The sequence below is a fragment of the Coregonus clupeaformis genome, chromosome 19 (assembly GCF_020615455.1).
Source record: "Coregonus clupeaformis isolate EN_2021a chromosome 19, ASM2061545v1, whole genome shotgun sequence".
Taxonomy (NCBI): domain Eukaryota; kingdom Metazoa; phylum Chordata; class Actinopteri; order Salmoniformes; family Salmonidae; genus Coregonus; species Coregonus clupeaformis.
In genome coordinates, this window is record NC_059210.1 from 52,979,998 (window position 1) to 53,005,630 (window position 25,633).

At 41.4% G+C, this 25,633-nt stretch overlaps 1 protein-coding gene and 1 pseudogene across 9 annotated transcripts in view; both read left to right on the forward strand.

Moving 5' to 3' along the window:
- Nucleotides 1-3,473: 3,473 nt before the first annotated feature.
- Nucleotides 3,474-7,911, forward strand: LOC121531226 (annotated as a pseudogene).
- Nucleotides 7,912-8,620: 709 nt separating this feature from the next.
- Nucleotides 8,621-25,633, forward strand: part of LOC121532258 (liprin-beta-1) — a 46,602-nt gene continuing 29,589 nt past the window's right edge. For 8 of the 9 annotated variants that reach the window (XM_041838094.2, XM_041838095.2, XM_041838096.2 and 5 more), the window contains exon 1: nt 8,621-8,787. The gene's annotated coding sequence lies outside the window, so the exon portion shown is untranslated. The remainder of the gene's footprint in view (nt 8,788-25,633) is intronic. The other variant, XM_041838103.2, reaches the window with a different exon arrangement.

Sequence of the window (25,633 nt, forward strand, 5' to 3'; positions counted from 1 at the left end):
TATGTTTGGAGTTTGCGGAAATAGTTTTATTTGAAGATACAAGTAGTTGAATATTGGAATGCATTTGGAAATACACTTGGAAAGTATTGGCATGTATTTGAAAATAACCAGTATTTATACAATTATTTAAAAACTACCATGCATTTGAACGCAGGTCTGTTTGGTCCTAGGGTTATTTGAAATAATATATTTGGAAGTAACCATTTGAAAATACTTAGGCTCAAATAGTAGGCTATTTATATGAAATCATTTGAAAAATCTAATAGAAGTAGCTGATTCGGCACCACATTATTTGAAAATACTTAAATACATATGTATTTGAACACAGGTCTGGTTGACATTGAGAGTCATTGATAGTCCGCCATCAGAGTGTGTGGGTGGGTGCGTGCGTGCCACTCAGTCACGGCCTAACCACCAACTCTCTGGCACACAGCATTTGGACCGAAGTGTGAAGACCTGGTATGGTTAAATGCCACATCCACCCGCAATCTTGACACAGTCTTAAAAACAGAAATGGAGGTCATAAGGGAATAGACTTTAATAATATAATTTAAGTTGAGATGTATCAAATACATTATATCAAAGTGTACAGTTTATAAATGATCTCTGAATCAGGGATCACTCAGGGAGCAACAGAACAGAAACCACCCCCTCCATTCCTCCATTTCATGTTTATTCAATCTTTTACACTTTTTTATCACTTGTAGCAGTGTTTATTTCTCAGGCTATATATCACACACCTATAGTATGTGGCAGTACAGACGTTGGTATTGTTGTAAAGTGATTCTTTTTTTTTTTTTTTACAACGTTTCTTGGCTTTATGACGCCTGTGCTTTTGATTTAATTTCATGTTTCATAATGCACTTATAGACTACGGTCTTATACGGCTCGTTCAGGAGGTGCTACTTAAGAGGTAAACGGAGTAGTTTGTGGTGTGTGGATTCTTTAAGGGACTACTATGCAGAGTGAACATTCCAGAACATCAATATGTTCTGTATAAATCTCTCTCTCTCGCCTATTGGTAAAAACCAAGGTTTGTAACAAATTATTTTACAATTGGTTAGTTCTGAACAGAACCATAATTATTTTCCGTTACGTTCCACTGTTCCGACCAGCAAAATAAAGTTCTGAACCAGTTCGAACCCCCATAAAATTACAGTTTATATCATTCCTTTCTGTACCTTTTTTAACATCTTTAGCTCGACATTTAAATTACTTGACCAATCAGTGTGGTGTTGATAAAACAAGTTTACTGGAGAACTGAGACCAAGTAGAGACTTTGGACAGGGTGGATAATGGTATAATAAAGGCAGTTTATTCAGAGGTAAAGATATCTGGAATCGCGTGCACGGACCCGTTCGTCAATCTCGTAGGGAGATATCTGAGAGAGCCCCGAAACATTGTGTGCTGACATTTTATACAATAAAATGAAGTAGGTTGAATCTAGTAGTTCTGATCTTCTGATTGGTCCTGATGAGTTGGGCGAGGTCCCCTCCAGGTTAGTATCACTGTTGCATTGGCTCTGAGTCGGGTTCTCTGTCTTCAGATGTTCAGCCTAAGAGAAGGGGATTTTTGTGTGTGTGTGTGTGTGTGTGTGTGTATGTGTGTGTGTGTGTGTATGTGTGTGTGTGTATGTGTGTGTATGTGTGTGTATGTGTGTGTGTATGTGTGTGTGTGTGTGGGGGTGTGTCCTCAGAGCAAGAACTCGTGAGTTGGAAGAACTGAGAGACCTATGGCGTGGGTGTTGTCCTTAGCCACCTGCTGATAAGGCTGACAAGATAGGACTCTTTTGTGCATTGTATTGAATACAAAGGCCCAACACAAAATGGGTCATGCACAAGATTTTAGTCAGACCAAGCTATAACATTATATATTTACTACGACAGTGGCTAGAGCAGCTTGCTATGGAGTGGGCAAGCTGTAATAGTTGTTTACATGCATTGGACAGACAAGTGTAGGGCGCGAGATGTGACTGAAATTTTGTGGGTGGGGAGAGAGCGAGCGAGAGAGGGTGGAGGAGGCTTGGCTTGAAGCTCTGGGCATCTTGTTATGACATGCATTATCTGAATTAGGCCCACAGAATTATACCTATGGAGGAGCAGCTTCAATGAAGGAACGTTGAATGTCTTTGAACTTCCAAGAGTTGGCTTAACCTTAGACCAGAAGTTTGTGTGTGTGCAGAGCGTCACCAGAATTAAAATAAAAACAAGTTTTACCTTTTTGTAGTTAATAAATCCAATGAGAAACGTGATAAGTATAGTATCCTTAACTAGCAGTGTTAAAGTTGATCCATTCTTCTCAAATAAAAAAATGTATCTTCCTAATTTCGGAATCACACTTGTAATGTCAGTAGGCTAATAGCCTAGGCTTCGGAGTGGGAGAGATAGGTACCCTACAGACACTGGCAAAGATTTCCAGCTGGCAGGCAGACACTGGAATACATTTCTGAGTGACAGAGTGACTGGGGAAAAAATGGCCGGAACGTAAAATAACTAATTAACCAGTTCCCTTGCTTTGAAAATAACGGTTCTGTTCCGGAACAGTATAGATCACTTTTGTTCTGATTCTGTTCCTCTAAAATGTTATTTTTTGGTTTTGTTCCCCGAACAGGTTCCAACTCCTAGTCACAACCTAACCTGTCTGACAAACAAGTTTGCTCAGAGGTTATAAATTAATGGGCATGCTGCCAAAATGAGAATATGATATGAAGCATGATTGAGAATTTCAGTGGGTTGTCATCGAGCAATATGGATTCCATAGCCAATTACTTTTTTTGTGATCAAATTTGTTTTGCTATTGGTAATACAGGTACATATGGACAAAGAAACAAGTAACAAAAATAGCCAACTACTTTATTTGGAGTTGTCCATCTTACCATTGCACCACCAAACTATAAGAAGCATGCTTTTTAAATGTGGTGGAATGAATAATGGTTTTGTGTCAGCCTTATGTGAGGTAAGACTGAAGAACCAAAGTCATGAAATGTCTGAAAATGATGCTATTTAAACTAAAATGCATGTGTGCATACTGCTGTTTTAGCCCATCCACCACGGTCGTCTCTTTTTAATGTCTGTTCTTCACGTTTTGTGCCAGTAATCTGTTCTGAGGGTGGGATGGATGGAGGTGTATTGTGAGTTCTGAAGAACACTGTCTCTGGACCTCCGCTTTTGCTTCAATACTGAGGGAGGAACCAATCCCACTAGGACCCCTACTGCCTGTCGGTGTCTAAAGTGCCTCATGCCATTTCTGCATGGATGAAAAACCTGTGCTTTTTGGATACCTGAGACGTATATTACAAACCCTCAGTCCCACCTTACCTCTCAACACATTAAATGGTAGGGCATTTCCCCTAGCGACTGTGTATTGGATCATGGGATTAATCGGAAGTGTAAAACACGATTGGTGGCACGTCAAATCCAGCCAATCACAAGCCTGATCCCAGATGATGGCACGCACAGACAGTAGAGCCTTCAATGGCGGCGCAAGTGCTCCTCAACAAGTAAGCGAGCTGTGAAAGTATGTGCCATAGATACAGGCTGGTCCTAGAAAAGGAAAAAAGTTGTATGAATTTTGTTTTTAAGATTATTTTTTTATTCTAATATCATTGTACTGTATTTGTGAATGCCCTGAATTGTGAGACCGTTCAAGTGTACGTTTGTACAGTAGGGCTACCGCCCACCCTATTGTCATTGTGTGGTGGCATTGAGTGGAAGTCGAGTACTGTTCTGTACTTTGGTTAGAGTCAACCTCAACTGCTCCTGTCCCAGTTTGAAATCCTAAACATTATCCAGGGTATAGTTAAATGTAGTTATTTTTTTGTTCCTTTTATGTCCTGCTTAGCTGATTCTATTGCATGCAGCTGCTTTTGTATCCTTTTATTGTTTTTTAAAAATACTTGTTTTTGTGTTTGTTGCCTTATAAGACAAACTAGGGTATGAGACAGACCGGTATGTGTGTAGGCCTGTGAATTAGTAACCATAAACCGTTATCTGTGGACTGATAAGGCTTCAGAAACTGTTTCCCAATTGATGCAGATGCCCTAGAATTTAGATATTCCCCAAACCCATGTTTCGAGTGCTTGTGGCACAGGGATCCCACTTGGCCACTATTAGCCTTGCCTTTTAGCCTATCCACACACAAGCACGGCCGTTTACCTGTGTGCTCTGAGAAGAGCTGTTTGTTAGCAGGGGAGGCTAGTCAGTGACACTCACATCTACAGCTTCAAAATCACCTGTCAGTTTTTTTTTAATATAGTGTAACTGTTAGTATATATGTTTTGTTTGTTTGTTGTATTAGTGGGCTTAAGAAGCACTTAAAAGTTCATGGCATTATTGCTGCTACAACAGGTCTGGTTTATGGCAGAGAAGCTTTGTCTCACTAAGTTGTCTTGTGAAAAAAAGGTTATTCTTAATAAACATTAGTTTCTTTTCACTTCACAGTGGTGTTTCGGGTATACACACACACACATGCGCACTTCATATTAAGTCAATGTTGTTGTTTCCTGTCTGTACAAATGTCCTCTTTCAATCCATAGCCTTACTGCGACACTTTCCCTGTAGAGGTGATAATGAGGTCACTCATGACTACAGCTGCTTTTTGGTAATTACGTTTAGATCAAACTCACCCCCTCCCTCTCCTCCTTTTTGCCCACCTACTAGGAGGATTACATTTCCCTAATTTTACAAATGTGATACCGCGCGGGTAAGCTGATATAAGGTTCCGTTTTCATAAAGCGTCTTAGAGTAGGAGTGCTGATCCAGGATCAGTTTTGCTTTTCAGATCATAATAAATAAGACTGGGGGAACCTGATCCTATGTCAGCGCTCCTACTCTAAGACACTTTGTGAAAACAGGTTGTGGTGTGTACATAAAGTCGGCACTGTGGCGGGTCCATTCTGTTGAGGTTGGGACAGGCTGCATCTACCCTGCAGGAGAGGAACTACCTATGTCACAGAGCTCGATGAGTGGTTTAGGTAAGAATTCTAGCTGTGTCATTTCAAAATATTCATAAATTTTTTTGTTAACCTCTTAAGGATCTGACCTTTTTCTTTCTTCAATTTTTGCCTAAAATGACATACCCAAATCTAACTGCCTGTAGCTCAGGACCTGACGCAAGTATATGCATATTCTTGATACCATTTGAAAGGAAACGCTTTGAAGTTTGTGGAAATGTGAAATTAATGTAGGAGCATATAACAGATTAGATCTGGTAAAAGATCATACATTTTTTTGTTCCATCATCTTTGAAATGCAAGAGAAAGGCTGCAATATAATATTGTAGTTTAAGTGCAAAGTTTCAGGTTGATCCAGTGAAGCATTGCAATACGGACTATTTTGTATCAAGTCTGCCCAAATGTGCAGAATTGGTCAATTGATACATTTTCAAGTACATAACTATAGAGAACATACAAAAATGATATGGTAATACAAAATGTAAGTTTATACATGATGGATCATTAACTTATACACTAACTTTCACACATCTAGATGGCCAGGCGGGGTGGGTGTGGAGCCAGAGACAGCACGGGTTCAAACTGTAGAACCCAGTTCCTACATTTGAATATAAAAATGAATTTTATCAAACAAAACTATGCTACATTTTATCTCTGGGACACTTAGGATGACAAATCAGAGCAAGATTACTGAATGTAAGTACATTATTTACCTTCAGAGGTGAATGTATCAAACCAGTTGCCGTGAAAAGTTATTTGTTGTTGTGCACTCTCCTCAAACAATAGCATGGTATTTTCTCACTGTAATAGCTACTGTAAATTGGACAGTGCAGTTAGATTAACAGGAATTTAAGCTTTCTGCCCATATAAGACATGTCTATGTCCTGGAAGGTTTGCTGTTACTTACAACAGTCATGCTAATCACATTAGCGCACGTTAGCTCAACCATCCCGTATACAGGTCACCAATCCCGTAGAGGTTAAGTTCAACATAAAATGTGTGTTGTTCACAAATGATAGCAATCAGAAAGTGACCATAAAAACCAAAGGCCATTCAACTAAAGACAAGAAAAGCAATCTACTGTATTACACATTGAACCTCTTAAGAAATCCATTGAACTTTTTTAGGACAAAAGTAGGATAAAAGTCTCTGAGACTGACAGGGAAAAGGTCAATTCTAAGCGTCTGTTAAAGTCTAGCTACCATTGTTTGCCATTTTCTATCAATCTCTGTAACTCTGTCTTTGTGACATACAGTACAAATGTGTTTCAACCAAGAAACAGCCACTTTTTAAAGCAGTTTTAAAACCGTTACTCATAATACAGCTGAATCTATATCCTTTTACGCTATTGATTGATTAGATATAATTTTATAGTTTAGAGGATTTAATATTTTCATTTCAAAATATTTCTCTGTTCTTTTCTTTGGTTGTCTATTTGTGATAGAAAGTTTATGAATGAGTGCCCCAGTGGACTGATCACTCTGCATGAGTTCCGGAGAAACTGTGGGCAATGAGTCAGCTACGCTGAGCAGATATTCAGCACCTTGGATAATAACAGGGTAGGCACCAAAAATGTACTTTTCTTATCTTCAAGTCTTTCTTTAAACACACTTTTAGTCTTTTCAGTCTTATCTCAATACTTTTTCCAATGTTAGCCATCCTCAGAACAGACAGCTCTGTATTGCTGCACTGTTTTTGGCATAATTCTTTACAAAATACTTGCAATACTTTGCATTTTGTTGCTCTGCTACCTTTGTAGTATCACTGTAACTATTATATAACTAAATTGTACTAATATGTTGTCAGTACATACAAATAAAAAAAGTACTACAGGTAATTGCCTTGTAATTGCGTAGTAGTAGAATTAAGCCTTTTGTACACAAGTGGAATAGGGAACAGGCGTTACCACACAGATATAAGGGCAACTTAAGGTAAAGTGTTACTAGAATATTTAGTACTGTGTGAGAGACTGAGGTTATGGGGTTATGCACAGGATGGGGTTGTTGATTTACGGGAGTATGTGACAGCCATCAGTATGCTGATTGAAGGTACCCCAGTGGAGAAGCTATGCTGGTCCTTTAAACTCCACGATAAAGACAGAAATGGAGCCATATTGCGGGGAGAGATGCTGGAGATCATGGAGGTACGTCCTAACCATATAGATATTATATAATACGTTATATTTCATTGTCATCCCAAGGGGTAGGTGCAATGCTAGGACACATTATGTGGATGCAAATTGAACAATGTTACTGTTCTTTGCCTTGCTCAAACGTCCTTGCTCAAGATCAGAACACTTCTCAGAGGAATTCAATATCATTGAATCATTAGTGGAATTTGTGTGGGTGCTATGGGAGGATGGGAGCCTACTGGCGCTGCATTTGTAGCGGACGTTACTGTGCTTGTTATTCACTAGATGGTGCTAAATGTCCAATTTCACAACAAAGTATATGGTCTCTGATTACACAGGCTGTGTAGAAGATGAGTGTGGCAGCCTTGTTCACCAAGCCAAACCCACTTACAGCTGAGGAGTGCACCAACAGAATATTTGTAAGATTGGATAAAGACAAAAATGGTAAGGATCGCACAGAAACCATTTCAAAACAAACGTAATCCTAATTTAAGGTTACAAAACCTACAGCATCCCAGTCAGCTGGTTACCTATTGCTGCAGTCCCTCTTCCTCTATTGTAATCATCCAGCCCTGCCTTGAACTGTATTTTCTGGGATTTGTGATTGTAACTAAATATTGTGAGTGTACAGCCAATACAAGGCTGTAAACATAATTTGGATCATTCTATTGTATTCTATTTTATTCTATATCATTATTCTATTCAGCCATCAGCCTGGAGGAGTTCATCGAGGGGGCCCTGGATGATGAGTGGATCACGGAGATGCTGGAGTGTGACCCCAACACTGAATGTGGAAAGAACCCCCAAGGGCCACATCACGCTTGAGTAAAGACAGACGGAGAGGTGATGTGGATGGATCCTTCATTTCATTCTATCTTTGATGTCAGCTGATGAACTGAACTGAGACGATCTCTGGAATCTAGCTAGCTGTGCAATGTTTCAACAGTTTCCAAAGGCCAAGACTATAATCAGTGTTTGTATGTGTTACAGATCTTGAAAGCATTACTGTAGCCGACTTCCATTCCTGAACAAAATGGCATTCTATTAATAAGGACTAAGAGGTTTTTTCAAAATTATTATTTTGTATTGCCTTCATATTTATTAGATTTGCGGTTGTATTCTGTCCTCACAAAAAAGCTAATGATTTAGTGTTTTCTAGCTGACATTTTTTCGCATTATGTAGTTTTACAGCATCCTCTTGTATAACAACACTTATTTTGGTGTGTGAGACATAATGAAAGCCAAATAAAATATGTGGGAATGGGGATCTTTGTTATCCCCTCTATTTATGAGTGGAAAGAAGGGCAATATAAAGCAGGAAATTTGAAAAGTAATGATAAAATACATTTCACAGACCATTTCACTTAGGCTACTTGTGTGCCCCCTACAGACCATATGGGGCGGTCTTGCTTTTTCAAAATTGATTGGCAGGCACGTCCCAAACTCTGAAAAGATCCCAGAGAAGTTCCTCTTCCCAAACCAATCCAGTCGGGAGCGGGGCGGGATGTGTCTGCCTGCGATGACGTTTCCACTTTCCAACTTCCCATCATCCTATTTTCGACATGGCGTAGAGAAGAGGCAACGCAGCGGTCTGGCATTGTAGCGGAAAATACTGAAAAGTTGATAAAGTACAGGGGTTTCGTTATTTCAGTAGGTGGATATATAAACATTTGGTAGTTATAACTAGGATTCAAGCAAAGTTTTGGTAAGTTCGACATTTATGCAGTTGTTTTGTATCTATCTAATTCAGTCTCATTGAGTAGCGGCTGCTGTGATTTGGCAACAATGACAATGTTGACAGTCGTTGTAATGTTACTTTTATCCAACTCATTCTAATATTAGTACTTTTAATGGCATACTGTTGCAATATTAGTTTTGCACATTGAGTTCTTTGCAAGGGAACTTATTGACAGCATTTATTTTTCTTCCAGTGAATGAATGTAGCCTACGTACGTCAAATTAGTTAAAAAAAAGTGAAATGTTATAATTATTAAACCCTAACAGATACAATGTAGCCAGCAACGTGGCTTCTCACTTTAATCTACAGCAGGGGTTTTCAACCTTTTCTTGCCCAGGGACCCCCTCCCAGGCAAACAGGCCACCAAGGGACCCCCGTCATACGTTAACAAAAAAAATAATGTCACGCCTCGTCTTATCAGGTGAATGATAATGGCAAGTAGAAGGAATCAACTTTTTTTTTATTATAGTTGATAGTTTTTTAAATCATTTTGACCTCCCCACATTATAATTGGAAGAGGAAGTGTAAACTCTATAACAGGGATCATCAACTAGATATAGCCGCGGGACGATTTTTTTCTTGAGCGGCTGGTCAGGGGGCCCAACCTGGTCTCAGAGCATTTCGTATTATTCTGTATCTAAATCTGAGACATTTAGTATGATATGTTGTTACATTTGGTATGGTGTGTATTAATTTGTGGATGTCATCACCCATTTCATATGCTACTAATTACAATTCGTATTATATTTTACGAATTTGCGAAACGTACAATATGCTACAAATCTGAAAAATGTATTATGTTACGAATTTGCTAAATGTATGATTTGTTACGAATTCTAGCTAAGTGGCTAATGTTAGCTAGTTGGACGTTCGCGTTATACGCCCACCCATCCACCCCGACCAACCACTGTACTTTTTTTTTATACCTTAAGTAACCATCTGTCTTATGTAACCATACCAAACGTAACATACACTACATGACCAAAAGTATGTGGACACTGCTCGTCGAACATCTCATTCCAAAATCAAGGGCATTAATATGGAGGTGGTCCCCCCCTTTGCTGCTATAACAGCCTCCACCCTTCTGGGAAGGCTTCCCACTAGATGTTGGAACATTGCTGCGGGGACTTGCTTCCATTCAGCCACGAGCATTAGTGAGGTCGGGCACTGATGTTGGGCGATTAGGCCTGGCTCGCAGTCGGCGTTCCAATTCCTCCCAAAGGCGTTCAATGGGGTTGAGGTCAGGGCTCTGTGCAGGCCAGTCAAGTTCTTCCACACCGATCTTGACAAACCATTTCTGTATGGACCTCGCATTGTGCACGGAGGCATTGTCATGCTGAAACAGGAAAGGGCCTTCCCCAAACTGTTACCACAAAGTTGGAAGCACAGAATCGTCTAGAATGTCATTGTATGCTGTAGCGTTAAGATTTCCCTTCACTGGAACTAAGGGGCCTAGCCTAAACCATTAAAAACAGCCCCAGACCATTATTCCTCCTCCACCAAACTTTACAGTTGGCACTATGCATTCGGGCAGGTAGCGTTCTCCTGGCATCCGCCAAACCCAGATTCGTCCGTCGGACTGCCAGATGGTGGAGCGTGATTAATCACTCCAGAGAACACGTTTCCACTGCTCGAGAGTCCAATGGCGGCGAGCTTTACACCACTCCAGCTGATGCTTGGCAGTGCGCATGGTGATCCTTAGGCTTGTGTGCGGCTGCTCGGCCATGGAAAACCATTTCACGAAGCTCCCAACTAACAGTTATTTTGCTGACGTTGCTTCCAGAGGCAGTTTGGAACTCGGTAGTGAGTGTTGTAACCGAGGACTGACAAACTTTGTGCGCTACGCACTTCAGCACTCAGCGGTTCCGTTCTGTGAGCTTGTGTGGCCTACCAGTTCGAGGCTGAGCTGTTGTTGCTCCTAGACGTTTCCACTTCACAATAACAGCACTTACAGTTGACCGGGGCAGCTCTAGCAGGGCAGAAATTTGACAAACTGAGCTTTTCAGGAAGGCCATTCTACTGCCAATGTTTGTCTATGGAGATTGCATGTCTGTGTGCTCGATTTTATACACCTGTCAGCAACGGGTGTGGCTGAAATAGCCAAAACCACTTTTGTATATATAGTGTATCATACTAATTTGAGTTGGCCGATTTACATTTACTATGTTACGTCTAGTCTATGACACCAGGCTGGAGGGCCCAGAACATCAACATAATTACTGTAATAATTTGTAGACTGCACATTTTTAAAGCTTTTTTTATTTATTTTTGACCACAAGAAGCCCAAACAGAAATAATATTTGACTAAAACATAATAATTTCAAACCTTGTTTTCATTTGGAAAGTATTCAGACCACTTTACATTTTCCACATTTTCTTACATTACAGCCTTATTCTAAAATTGATTACATAATTTTTTCCCCTCATCAATCTACACACAATACCCCATAATGACAAAGTGAAAACAGGTTTTTAGAAATGTTTGCTAATAAAAACAAATGAAAGACATACCTTATTTACATAAGTATTCAGAGCCTTTGCTATGAGACGCAAAATTGAGCTCCGGTGCATCCTGTTTCCATTGATCATCCTTGAGATGTTTCTACAACTTGATTGGAGTCCACCTGTGGTAAATTCAATTCATTGGACATGATTTGGAAAGGCACATCTGTCAATATAAGGTCCCACAGTTGACAGTGCAGGTCAGAGGAAAAACCAAGCCATGAGGTCGAAGGAATTGTCTGTAGAGCTCCAAGACAGGATCGTGTCTATTGGAGATTTTTAGTTAACTACTCTGTCTCACGCAAAGGTGGACAACATAACAAACCAATTATATGAATCATGCATGCTGTAGAATGAAACGCCTATACGTATATATATTACAAAAAAAATGTATATGGATTAAGAAGCATTAAAGGGTTTATATTTACTAAATAGGTTTGGTCACGCCACTATTGTTTCCAAAAACTAAGTAATAACAGGAGAAGAAGTCAGATTACGCCACCATTAAAAACAAACAAAGTGACTCGAGGAGGAGTCAAACAGAGATGTATTTATTTTTATTTTACCTTTATTTAACAAAGGCAAGTCAGTTAAGAACAAATTCTTATTTACAATGATGGCCTACACCGGCCAAACCCAGACGACGCTGGGCCAATCGTGCGCCGCCCTATGGGACTCCCAATCACGGCCAGTTGTGAAACAGTCTGGAATCGAACCAGGGGGTCTGTAGTGACGCCTCAAGCACTGAGATGCAGTGCCTTAGACCGCTGCGCCACTCGGGGCGGTCAAAGTTGGGAAACAATGATGGAGTGAACTGACCAGGGAGGGATTAAGCTAGAAGCCGTGGATTATGAGTAAAAATTATACTGTATAAAGGATGAGAACTGAGAGCTGGAAAGTAATTGCTCTGCAGACCAGCTCGGCTCTATTGCTTGTGTAATAAAGTCTATCTTGATTCTACAAAAATCTGAAAGTGCATTATTTTTAATGAGGATAAGGACGATTTTTCCACAACATGTCGAGGCACAGATCTGGGGAAGGGTACCAAAACATTTCTGCAGCATTGACCTACCCCAAGAACACAGTGGCCTCCATCAATCTTAAATGGAAGAAGTTTGGAACCACCAAGACTCTTCCTAGAGCTGGCCGCCCGGCCAAACTGAGCATTCGGGGGAGAGGTAAAAGGCACATGACAGCCCGCTTGAAAAGGTAGAATTTACAGACCTAGACGCTTGGTCTTAACTCTAATCGTTTTCATGGTTTATTTTGATCCACACAGCAGTTGAGTCAACTGTATTGACTTACAAAATTAAATAATCTATTCTGTTCTTCTATTTCTCTAACACAGGGTTCTCCAACCCTGTTCCTGGAGCTCTACACTTCTGTAGGTTTTCGCTCCAACCCTAATCTAGCACACCTGATTCTAATAATTAGCTGGTTGATTATCTACAACTGTGGTTGGATTGAAAACCAACAGGACGGTAGCTCTCCAGGAACAGGGTTGGCGAGCCCTGCTCTAACATCTTCTGTTCGTTTATATTTCTGAAAAACAGAATGGAAAACGCTGCACACTGCTGCTCATGCTCCCAGGTGATATTTATTTCTAACAACGTTTCGACCCTTAGGTCTTCATCAGGCATCCATATCCCAGGTGGGGGTGGAAGGTCCTATATATATAGGGGCAGTACTCAGTGACATCACTTCCTGAAACAGGAGGTAAAAAATGTATAACAGAGGTTCACAATATTAACATTCAATGTATCAAAATATATGATCATATACAAGGAATGCGATCAATATTTACAGTAATATTCATACAATGTTCAAATGTCTTTTAAACACACAATTTGGACTTTATGAAACTATAAAAACGGTTAAGTCAAACTCCTCATTAAGTCCAAGAGGAGACAGTGTGTTGAGCCTGTGGATCCAGAAATTCGCTTTGAAGAAGTTTCCTCTCAATGTCCCCTCCCCTGCGTGACATCTTGACAATTTCTATTTTAATGTATCTCAGAGAACTAATAGGATGTCCAGCTTGTACAAAATGAACAGCAACCAGATTTTTTTGTCTCACCTGTCCATATATTGCTGCGGTGCTCACAGATCCGTGTCTTAAGGCTTCTGCAGGTTTTCCCTATGTAAGACAGACCACAAGGACATTTAATCAGGTCTTTGATCTTAAATCTTTGTCCTGTGCGGGGGTGGGTAAATGAGTTGCGTTTGTACATGAAGCTGCATTGAGCACATTGACCACATTTGTAATTACCCTCCGGAACCTTGTCCAAGAAAGTTTCCCTTTTCTGCATTGGCTTTTCGAAGAGAGGCTACTGCAGCAAATAGCCAAATAGAGTTCAATTATTATGTTGCCCCTTTTTCAGAGCACTGCTCTCCTCCTGTCTTTTCCACAGACGTTCTACCCTGTTTCAAATGTCAGGGAACCCCTTGAGCCCTTCTTGTCAGAGCTTGCTCTCCTCTCCACTGCACAATAGCAAATATACGCTAAGTGGGATCCTTGGGACGTCCCTAACCTAAACCCTAACTTTAATTCCTACCTTAACCGTTTTAAATGTCAACTTCAATGGGGTGACGTGAGAGTTGGACGTCCCAAGGATCCCACTTAGACTTTTCCAATAGCAAATATCTTTCAGTGAAATAGAAGTGAAAGGTAAAATCAATCAGTTTATTTTTGTTCAATGGAATCATTGGTATGTTAACTTATCAGGCATATGTTAATTGTCTTTTGTTGAATGGCATTAAATAGCAGGGCTCTAAATTAACATTTTGGGAGTGAGTCTGAACTGCTCTAGAGAGGGCCAAATTGGAATGGACATTTTTCTTCCTAGTTGTGCTGTTGGAATGTTTAAGCACCAAAGTTGAATAACTGCTTCTCTTATGTTCACTCAGGTGTGTAGTCTGAGTAATGTTAAAATGTGTCGTTTATGCTATCTAAAAGAATAGCAATAGCCTAAGTCTTCCAACCAACTGAACAAGGCATGCATGTGGTGAAACAGACGCTTAACAACTCCATTAAAAAATTTATTCAGATGCTTGTCATCACATTAAAACTCTTTATCTTAGCTCACAGCATCCTCTAATTGTCTTGGATACTTTATATTTTGTTTTTGTGGCTCCTGTCTTGTTGCCTGGCTACCCAGTCTCCTTGCTCCGGCCAAACGCTACACCACTGCCACTGACGTTAGTTTCTTCTCCGCAATGAGTCTGGATCTGATTATCTCCCTGTGGATTTCTAGAACGCAAACACATTCTAACTATTCTGATTGGTCCCAGAAACCGATGGGTTGAGCCAGAACACACATGGGTAAAGCTGTGTTTTGACAATTCGTCATTGGCTTTGATACTCTGATTAGAAATGATACAATCGCTGATGACTTTGTTTTGTACGTCACCACAAACGACTTCAACATTGGCAGTCTCAGACTGAAGTATGTAGCGAAAATAGAGCAGCAGAAGTATTCAGTTCAAGTCATAAGGCAACCTGTCTTTCACCATATGCATATGAAAATGCCATAGAGATTGAGTATTTTTACAGTTAACTAAGCTATATATAGACAGGGGATGGCCCCTTTAGCCATCTCCTTTTTCATATAGTTGTGTGGGGTATAAAATGTGTGATATATTTTTCCCTCTCACCCAGACCCAGGTTTGAAATAGCTTGGTGTTATTTCAGATCAGCCAGTGTCCCAGAGGCAGGCTGCCTGCCCTGGATGGCTCATTCATCTGCTGCCTGTGGAATAGCAATGCCATGATCATATGCAGGTGGGAATACCTCTGGACAGCTCTGAACTTGAGGACATCACAGGTGTAAATTAGGGATGGGCATTTGAAATGATTTCACTATTAGAATAATATCATTCATTTTTTTTTCTTTGGGATATCTGGATATTCAATGCATGTGTTTTTAAAGATGTATATATATATTTTTCAACTTCAATGGGGACTTGCTCACGCGGTGCACTGTGCTTGTTTCAGCACAGACGGGTAGGGAGGGTTGCGGAGGAGCAGGGTCTGGTGTGTCTGACACCTAGGGGGAGGGAGAAAGTAGCCAAACCGACTCGCGCAAGTTAGACAAAATAGGCTTAAAAATGTTTAAAATAAGAATTCTCTCGCAAGTAATCTAATACTACTGTCTGTTCGGATATTAGAATAACTGTGCCCATCCCTAGTGTAAATAGCAACATGTTGGCTTACTGGCACTGTGTTGTTTGCACATACAATAGAGAACAATATAATAGTCATATAATAATAGATTTATTGGGGACCCAAACGTACAATAGAAAAACATCGCTTGACCGCAGCTAATACTGCTGTACAAGAAGGTGATGCATTCTGAATAGCAGGAGATATGGCATGAACTAAATAACTTTTCTGACTGTAAAGATTCAGGTAACCTCCAGTGCTCTGTCACGTAGCAATGTTATTACCTTCTGTATTTCATCCTCAGTACAGCAGTCTGTCGTTGCTATTTCCTGTTCTGGGGAGTGCATTTCGCCTTTGAGCTAAGAGGAGAAGATGATAGGGTAAGAAAGCAAGGCTCAGAATGGGCCAAACAGACTGCAGGGTGAAAAAGGGTTTAGTCAAAGGATATGAGTCGACTCGAGATCAAATCCTACGAGGAAAAGTGAAGCGAGTCTTTCTACAACTCTTTAAATGACCTTCGGTGGATCCAGCACTGGCTGAATCAGAGATTTGTATGATTATGAGTATCTTTAGATTTGCATTTATTTTATTGTCGACTGGATAACAGTACTGTCCCTGTCTGGTGGAAGACGGTGCTGCACATAGGAATTGGTGGCAACATCGGAAAATCCTCTCTCCCATGCAGAGCACTTTACTGCCAGAGAAACAATGCATCGCAACGCGTCTCAGCTCGATCTCTTGGGAGTCAGAGCCAGTTCCCAGAGTTGCATGGCTGCCATAAATGCTTATTTTCTGCCCAGATGAGTGGCCCTCAGGCCAGTGTTTTTCTGCAGCATGTGCCAGGAGAGGGTTTTCTCTCTGTTAGGCAGGCAGGCAGAGTTCAGCATAGGACAAGGTTTTGTATGTCAGTGTTGTGTTCATCAGGGCACGCAGCAGAAAACGTTTAAAAATGTTTCTCATCTGAAATGAAAATGAGCATTTCTTATTGGGCAAGTCCAAGTTGTCCCTCCCTGTTTCAGTCCATTTTCTTCCGTTTGGTGCCTGATAAATATGACCTGGGACTAGCTTAGTGCTCTGTGCTGTGCAGAGGATGGGTTGTGATGCTTTCTCAGCCTGAAGAGCCCAAAGCTGATGGATCTGAAAAGCCATTAGTCAGTCTCTCACCCTTCTCTCCCTTGAGCTCATTACTCTGCCCCAGTGGATTGCATGCCAGAAGTTTCCTCTTGAGGACAAAAGTGTTTGTGAGTGACTGTTGAACAATGTTTTTAGTCAGTAGAGGACTGTAGGTCTGAAAAGCATGTTCAGTTGACAACTGCTATTACTGTGCAGTGTGTTGTGGCTTGGTATTGTCATTGTGATTTCTTGCACACGTTCCTACAGTCTTTGTATACTTGTCAGTTCAAACCCCCTACAGCATCAACAATAGCTGATTGTGTCTTCTTGCACTTAGTAGAAGTGCCGCTTATGGAACACACGGAGACTTGATGTGCGTGGCAGGGTTTCATGCCAATAACTTCATTTTCAAACATTTGCCAAAATGAAATTTGCTGGAAAACACCATTCTAATCAGCGCACCTGGAAAACACCATTCTAATCAGCGCACCTGGAAAACAGCTGGGAGTGATCATTTTGACCCCACGGGGTGAGATCTTGCGTGGAGCCCCAGATCGAGGGAGATTATCAGTGGTCTTGTATGTCTTCCATTTCCTAATAATTGCTCCCACAGTTGATATCTTCAAACCAAGCTGCTTACCTATTGCAGATTCAGTCTTCCCAGCCTGGTGCAGGTCTACAATTTTGTTTCTGGTGTCCTTTGACAGCTCTTTGGTCTTGGCCATAGTGGAGTTTGGAGTGTGACTGTTTGAGGTTGTGGACAGGTGTCTTTTATACGGATAACAAGTTCAAACAGGTGCCATTAATACAGGTAACGAGTGGAGGACAGAGGAGCCTCTTAAAGAAGAAGTTACAGGTCTGTGAGAGCCAGAAATCTTGCTTGTTTGTAGGTGACCAAATACTTATTTTCCACCATAATTTGCAAATAAATTCATTAAAAATCCTACAATGTGATTTTCTGGATTTTTTTCCCTCATTTTGTCTGTCATAGTTGACGTGTACCTATGATGAAAATTACAGGCCTCTCTCATCTTTTTAAGTGGGAGAACTTGCACAATTGGTGTCTGACTAAATACTTTTTTCCCCCACTGTAGCTGTCCTCCAGCTACACCATGGTGCTACACCAGAGAGTGCTGTTGAGGCTACTTTAGACCTTCATTGCAAAACTGTATGTTTTAATCAGCTATTTGGTGACGTGAATATATTTAGTGTAGTTTTATCTACAATGTAAAGAATTCTGAAATTCACTGAGTAGGATGGTCCTCCCCTTCCTCCTCTGAGGAGCCTCCACTGGAGCACGCATAGAAGTACCTGGCCTGCTGCGTGTAAATGGCTAAAATAGAGTAAAACTATAGTTCCTCACAGTACGCTATTTGAAAAATCTTTCCAACAATCATCCCCTCGATAATCACCAATCCTCGGTGTAAAAGAGCAATGGATGTTATAGGCCTACTGCTGCATTAGCCTATAGGCTGAGTTCCATTTTAGATTTTTATAATTTTAATTCAGATTTTATGATTAACAATGATTTTGAGAAACGTAAACGTTATTATTGAAATGAAACTGTTTCACAAAAATATGCATATGAAAATCATAACTGGCACGCAGAACGGTAGAAATGGTAGGATAAATTGTATGCTTCCCCAGAATTGAAACTCACGCACTGCCTATAAAGTCTTTATAATATAATTGCCTCCACATTTCCATGGTGGGATTTTGCCTATAGGCTACTTTGAAGCAAGTTAAGACATGCCTCATAATATGAAATAAAACATTCAGGTTACAAACAATGAAATATGTTTTCAAAATGCATACTGCCTCCAACTCACATTGTAAAGTGTTGGATGACGCACTGATAGCCTGTTGCCTGTCGTGGGTGAACAGGGAGTACAGGAGGGACTAAGCACCCCTGAGGGGCCAGCGTGGCGAATGTGTTGTTGCCTACCCTTACCACCTGGGTGCGGCCCGTCAGCAAGTCCAGGATCCAGTTGCAGAGGGTGGTGTTCAGTTGCAAGTCCTTAGCTTAGTGATGAGCTTGGGGGGCACTATAATGTTGAACACTGAGCTGTTGTCAATGAACAGCATTCTCACATAGGTGTTCCTTTTGTCCAGGTGGGAAAGGGCAGTGTGGAGTGCAATAGCGATTACGTCATCTGTGGATCTGTTGGGGTGGTATGCGAATTGGAGTGGGTCAAGGGTTTCTGGGATAAAGGTGTTGATGTGAGCCATCAACAGCCTTTCAAAGCATTTCAAGGCTATAGATGTGACTGCTACAGATGTGACTGCCATGGGGCGGTAGATGAAGGGGAGGAGACCGGTTAAAGAAGGACTTGTTAAGCCTTGAGACAATTAAGACATGGATTGTGCATGTGTGCCATTCAGAGGGTGGGCTAGACAAAATATTTAAGTGCCTTTGAACAGGGTATGGTAGTAGGTGCCAGGCGCACTGGTTTGTGTCAAGGACTGCAACGCTGCTGGGTTTTTCACGCTCAACAGTTTCCCGTGTGTATGAAGAATGGTCCACCACCCAAAGGACATCCAACCAACTTGACACAACTGTGGGAAGCATTGGCGTCAACATGGGCCAGCATCTATCCCTGTGGAGCACTTTCAACACCTTTTTATAGTCCATGCCCCGACGAATTGATGCTGTTCTGAGGGGAAAGGGGAGGGGGGGGGGGGCCTCAATATTAGGAAGGATTTCTTCATGTTTTGTACACTCGGTGTATATATTTAAAAAATTTAAATAGCGCACCTTGTGTGCACATTCGGTAATACCGTATACCCCGGTATGGTACAGAAACGGTATGAAAATCTGGATATCGCCCAAACCTACTTGTGATTATCCTTGTGAATCAACAGACGCTGTGAAACAATGTGATATCAGCAGACCTGGGTTCAAATACTATTTTACTTCTTTCAAATATGTCTAGTGTTTACTTTAGCCTGCCATAGAGTGCCAGATGGGCGGGGTTTGCATTTTTGTGACTTCCATTGGTTCCATTGTACCAGGCAAGCTCTATCCATCCCAGCTAAAGTTTTTGAAATGATTTCAAATACTATTTGAACCCAGATCTGGCTTTCACTGTCTTGTAACGGCTGGCTGCAAACAGTTGTTTATGAGCGATGAGTAGAATATAGCTGCAGAGTAAGCACCCTACCACCATTCAAGGACAGCCATGCTCAGCTGGAGTACACTCTCTGTTTACACACGACTAGACAACGGAGGCATTCCAAGTCTCCAAGACCAGGGCTGAGTGCTGTGGTTGTCTAATTAAGCATGCTTTGTTAGTTGTCGAGCCGTTGCATATACAGCACTAACACGTTGAATGCATGGAGGCCTTGAAGCATAATGCAATGTCCGGACAGCTCAGCAGAAAGTGTACAGACATGATTCCTAAACCTGTGAACTTACAGTGGATGAGAAGTGGGCAGCAAACTTCAGAGCAGTGAGCACATCTGTTGTTGAGATGCCTGTCTGTTTGAAGTGTGTTTGTTGAGGGACCAAGTGTTTGGCAGGTGTCATCCAGGCATGCCAATATTTGTCTTCAGAGATGTGCTGAATCTAGGGTTTTGGTGGTGGTGAGGGGGTTGTAGGGCTACATACTTGATTGAATAGCATGATAAGACACTGTAAACAATTTACTCCCACAGAAAGGATGCATGACGTAGTTGTGTAGTCTCAGTTGTGGATTGTTACGGTTGTTGTCTTTGTGATGTTGTGGCTTAGCATATCATAGCCTTGCTGTAAATCGTCCTCGCTCTGTTCTTCCCATGGATTCTCCAGTGCAGTGTTGAGAACCCAGCTATCACTAAGGGTGTTTTCAAACTTGGTCCCTTTCAGCCAATGTTTGTGGTCTCAGTGCGGTTCGCTTAATTTTTTGTGCAGTGTGAACACTCCAAAGGAACTCAGACCCCTCAAAAAGAGGTGGTCTGAGTTTGGTTTGCTTGAATTCCGCGGTCCGGTTCCCTTTTTAGGGCAATGTGAACACAAAGCTTCCCAGGTTCACAAGTCATTATTCCTGCACCACACACTAGACTACTGCAACAGCGTTTCCCCTGCCATAACCCCTCACACTAGACTACTGCAACACTGTTTCCCCTGCCATAAACCCTCACATTGGTTCCACAAAAGAGAGAAGATGATGTGCAGGTACACGGGAAAACGTGTGCTGTTTTTAGATATTGATTTGCGATTGTCAAGAATGCACAAAAATTCCAAAATATGTGTGGAGTTTTTAGGTCAGATTATTTGTTTGCCAAATGTAATCCATAGGCTAAGAGAGCTTCATAAACTGTTAATTCGATTGTGGAGTTTGAATAGTGTGAGAAGGCAACATATTTGGTGAGAATCACAGCAAGGTACAAAATAAATTCTAGCTCTTAAAGGAGCAGTAGCCTACATTTGGTGTACAATTTTCAATTACAACATAATTTAATCTGCAGTTATTCTTCTGCTATTTATTGCTACCAATAATATTTACATGTTAATAGTGTCTTCTGATTACAATTATTATGTCTCATCTTTTAACTAAATGCAATCTATTCGCTTCCAAATTGTAAGTAGGTATGTCTAGCTGTCCGATAACACATTCTGATGGAATGGCTTGTCCTGCACTTTGTAGAAACCCTGAATACATTGAGTGAATTTAGAAAAAATATCTTGGTCCCTTTCTAAACATAGCGATGTGAATGCAGAGGTCTCGGACCACAAAATAGGTGAAGTGAACTGGCAAAAGAGTCCTCATTCAAAGGCAAGGGCAGTTTGAATACAAAGAGAGAACTGAGTTATTTTGCTTTATTTTACCCCAGAGTTCACTTTTAAAGAGGACTGAGATCGGTCCTTTTGAAGGTGACTATATGTGAAAACTCCCTAAGAGCCTCTTTACACTTTCTGTAAAAGTACCGTCGGCTACTTGCTACGTCTTGACTGCTCCAGAGGTAGCACAAGACACTCACCTGACAGTTGCTCTCCTTCAACCAGGGCAGTGTAAACAGAATTGTCTAGTTGAGCGGATTGTTTTCCTGGGGCCCAGAGTTTTTTTCCTGATCTGGCAGTAGGCTAACCTAACCAACTCCGGACCCTAGTTGTAGCGTATGACATAGTAATAAATCAGCTTTAAAAATCGGTTTTATATGGGTTATGATGGGACCAGATAATTTTTCTAATCAGGTCATATGGTTTTAAAAAATTACTCCTGGAAAAAAAAAACAAAGAGGAGACAACTGCGTTTGGACAATAAAACGTAACAGGGCTGAGCTCGCTGTATGCAGGGTTGCATGGTGTAGGCCTTTGCATCTGTAATTAAAAATATACTCATACAGTATGTCATCACTCTTGTGTTGATTGGTTAATTCCAGTCAATTTTTGATTAAAAAGGCCTACGTAGCCTAGCCACATGAAGTTTGAATAAAAACAAAATTTGATCACATTCACATTTTCTCAGAACACAAATAAATGGGCCTATTTTAGGCTATAAATACATAGCTTAGGCTATAAAAACATGACATTACGTTTCCCCTGGCCAGGCCAAGATAGGATCAGAGTGAATAGGCTTCTCTAGCCTACTTGCAGCTGTGGTTGTTATCAGTAGGCTACAGTTGATCAAACTGAAGTAAAGACTAATTGTGCACATTGACAAATCATGAGGCGTTTTATTCGATTTTATGGGTGGCGGGTATGGGCTTCCATATAAAACAACTTGTTGCAGTGAATTCACTTATAACCACATTTTCAGTTGCAATTTGCTTTTACCACATGTAATGATTTGCATGATATTGATAAAAATGAAGCCTGGTTTGATGTACGGTAGGCCTACTGTACTTTTATTTTCGTATGAGAGGGTTAATCGTTCATTTTTGGTAGGCTAACGTTACTTGATGAAGACATGCTCTTTGCAACTCTGTGCTTTTGTCTTGAAGCTAAAATGTAATGTGTAGCCAACAGATGAGAAAATAAACCTTTTAATTGTCTGCACATCATGCATTATTCAAGAGTGTAATATGGTTTGGTATACCATGGGTATTGAGTATGACAAAACATTTATTTTTACTTTTCTAATTACGTTGGCAATAAGGCACCTCGGGGGTTTCTGGTACTGTATATGGCCTATATACCACGGCTAAGGGATGTATCCAGGCACTCCGCATTGCGTCGTGCTTAAGAACCGCCCTTAGCTGTGCCTTATTGCTTATGCGTAATATGTTTTAGAAGAAAAGTTTGTCTTTGTTGAATAGTTTGTGCTTACTGGCTAGTGATTACTTTGATATTTACGGTCAATTTGAGCTGCGGACCAAGAATGTCACGTTGCCAGCCACAACCAAAGGTAAGGTAAGGATGTCATGTGAATTGAAAAGTAGAAATCTCTTTCGCCACTCCGCTCCTCACTCCTTCATATCACGTAGTGGGAATGGGGCCTAACAGCATATTTCCCTTGACCTTGAAGATTTCATGGTCTTTTTGGATTGTGCTGAGTCGAGTGCAGTCTACTGTGGCTGTCTGAGGAGTGATAAGACAAAATAAAAGCAGACTTTTTTTGGCTGGTTTCTACCGTGAGACAAGTCTGTTTCAATCTCCAATCTCTCTCTGATCTCTGAAGCTTTGAACATTTTGCAGCTTACATTAGTGAAGACACAACATTTTAGAAAGAAAAGCGACTGACTTTTGTTGTGCTTTATTGACAGTTTTGTGTCACTGATGTTCATTGTCTTGGTGACATGATTAGGCTAGTTCTATTTTTGGTCACATGAGTTTTGGAATATTTTTACCTTTGAAATTACTTCAACCATGGGCCTGATACAAATCCAAACTATTTAGAAAAACAACTGCTTCTGAAAGTTACTAAATAAAAAATTACCAGGAACTCTGGAATTACATTTCTGGTAGAGTGAAGAGATGTAAAAAGGTTTTAGAACGGCAGCTCTTGAAAGTGTTTGAAGTCATTCAAAGGATTTCTGTCAAACTGGCTGATTAGCCCCAAATTATGTATGGAGACCTGAAAATGGCAGCTAAATACTAATTTACTTAACACAGCTCTTTAAGTTAGTGTGAAGTTAATTTCAGGCCTTCTCAAAAACCTAGGCAGAGGTTTTTGGTTGTTAGCTACTGTAGCCTAAATCATCTCAACTAAATCTCCAACTTACATACCACTATTTGCTGAAGATGTGAATGAGTCATCAGATCATTTCTAACGATAATACAACATTGAATGATGTAGGAGTTTTCAACAGCATTTTCAACATTGTAAGCAGGGAAAATCCTGATGCTTTCATTGCGTGTATTTTCCATAAGGAATATGTTGACCACAGGAATGCTGAAATGACACAGTGGTAGGTGGCTGGGTGGTTTCCATAAAAAGTAGAGCAGTGTTACGCCCTAACACATTGGGGTCCTCCTCCCAGGAAGTGAGTCAGCAGCCGGTGAAGGAAAGCTCTCAGGAGTGTGTGACTCAGGAGTGGAGTTTACCTTGGCCCGTGCCATCTCAGGAGTGTGTGACTCAGGAGTGGAGTTTACCTTGGCCTGTGCCATGGAGAACACTGCACTGTGTCAGTGGGACAGGGAAAGGGGGATACCTAGTCAGTTGTACAAATCAAATTTATTTGCCACATGCGCCGCATATACAACAGGTGTAGACATTACCGTGAAATGCTTACTTACAGCCCTTAACCACAATGCATTTATTTCTTAATAAAAAAGTAAAATAAAACAACAACAACAAAAAAGTGTTGAGAAAAAAAGAGCAGAAGTAAAATAAAATAACAGTAGGGAGGCTATATACAGGGGGGTACCGGTGCAGAGTCAATGTGTGGGGGCACCGGCTAGTTGAGGTAGTTGAGGTAATATGTACATGTGGGTAGAGTTAAAGTGACTATGCATAAATAATGAACAGAGTAGCAGCAGCGTAAAAATATGGGGTGGGGGTGCAAGTAGTCCGGGTAACCATGATTAGCTGTTCAGGAGTCTTATGGCTTGGGGGTAGAAGCCTTTTGGACCTAGACTTGGCGCTCTGGTAACGCTTGCCGTGCGGTAGCAGAGAGAACAGTCTATGTCTAGGGTGGCTGGAGTCTTTGACAATTTTGAGGTCCTTCCTCTGACACCGCCTGGTATAGAGGTCCTGGATGGCAGGAAGCTTGGCCCCAGTGATGTACTGGGCCGTATGCACTACCCTCTGTAGTGCCTTGCGGTCGGAGGCCGAGCAGTTGCCATACCAGGCGGTGATGCAACCAGTCAGGATGCTCTCGATGGTGCAGCTGTAGAATTTTTTGAGGATCTGAGGACCCATGCCAAATCTTTGCAGTCTCCTGAGGTGGAATAGGCTTTGTCGTGTTCTCTTCACGACTGTCTTGGTGTGTTTGCACCATGATAGTTCGTTGGTGATGTGGACACCAAGGAACTTGAAGCGCTCAACCTGTTCCACTACAGCCCCGTCGATGAGAATCGGGGCGTGCTCAGTCCTCTTTTTTTTCCTGTAGTCCACAATCATCTCCTTTTGTCTTGGTCGCGTTGAGGGAGAGGTTGTTATCCTGGCACCACACGGCCAGGTCTCTGACGTCCTCCCTATAGGCTGTCTCATCGTTGTCGGTGATCAGGCCTACCACTGTTGTGTCGTCGGCAAACTTAATGATGGTGTTGGAGTCGTGCCTGGCCGTGCAGTCATGGGTGAACAGGGAGTACAGGAGGGGACTGAGCACTCACCCCTGAGGGGCCCCCGTGTTGAGGATCAGCGTGGCAGATGTGTTGTTACCTACCCTTACCACCTGGGGGCGGCCCGTCAGGAAGTCCAGGATCCCGTTGCAGAGGGAGGTGTTTAGTCCCAGGATCCTTAGCTTAGTGATGAGCTTTGAGGGCGCTATGGTGTTGAACTCTGAGCTGTAGTCAATGAATAGCATTCTCACGTAGGTGTTCCTCTTGTCCAGGTGGGAAAGGGCAGTGTGGAGTGCAATAGAGATTGCGTCATCTGTGGATCTGTTGGGGCGGTATGCAAATTGGAGTGGGTCTTGGGTTTCTGGGATAATGGTGTTGATGTGAGCCATGACCAGC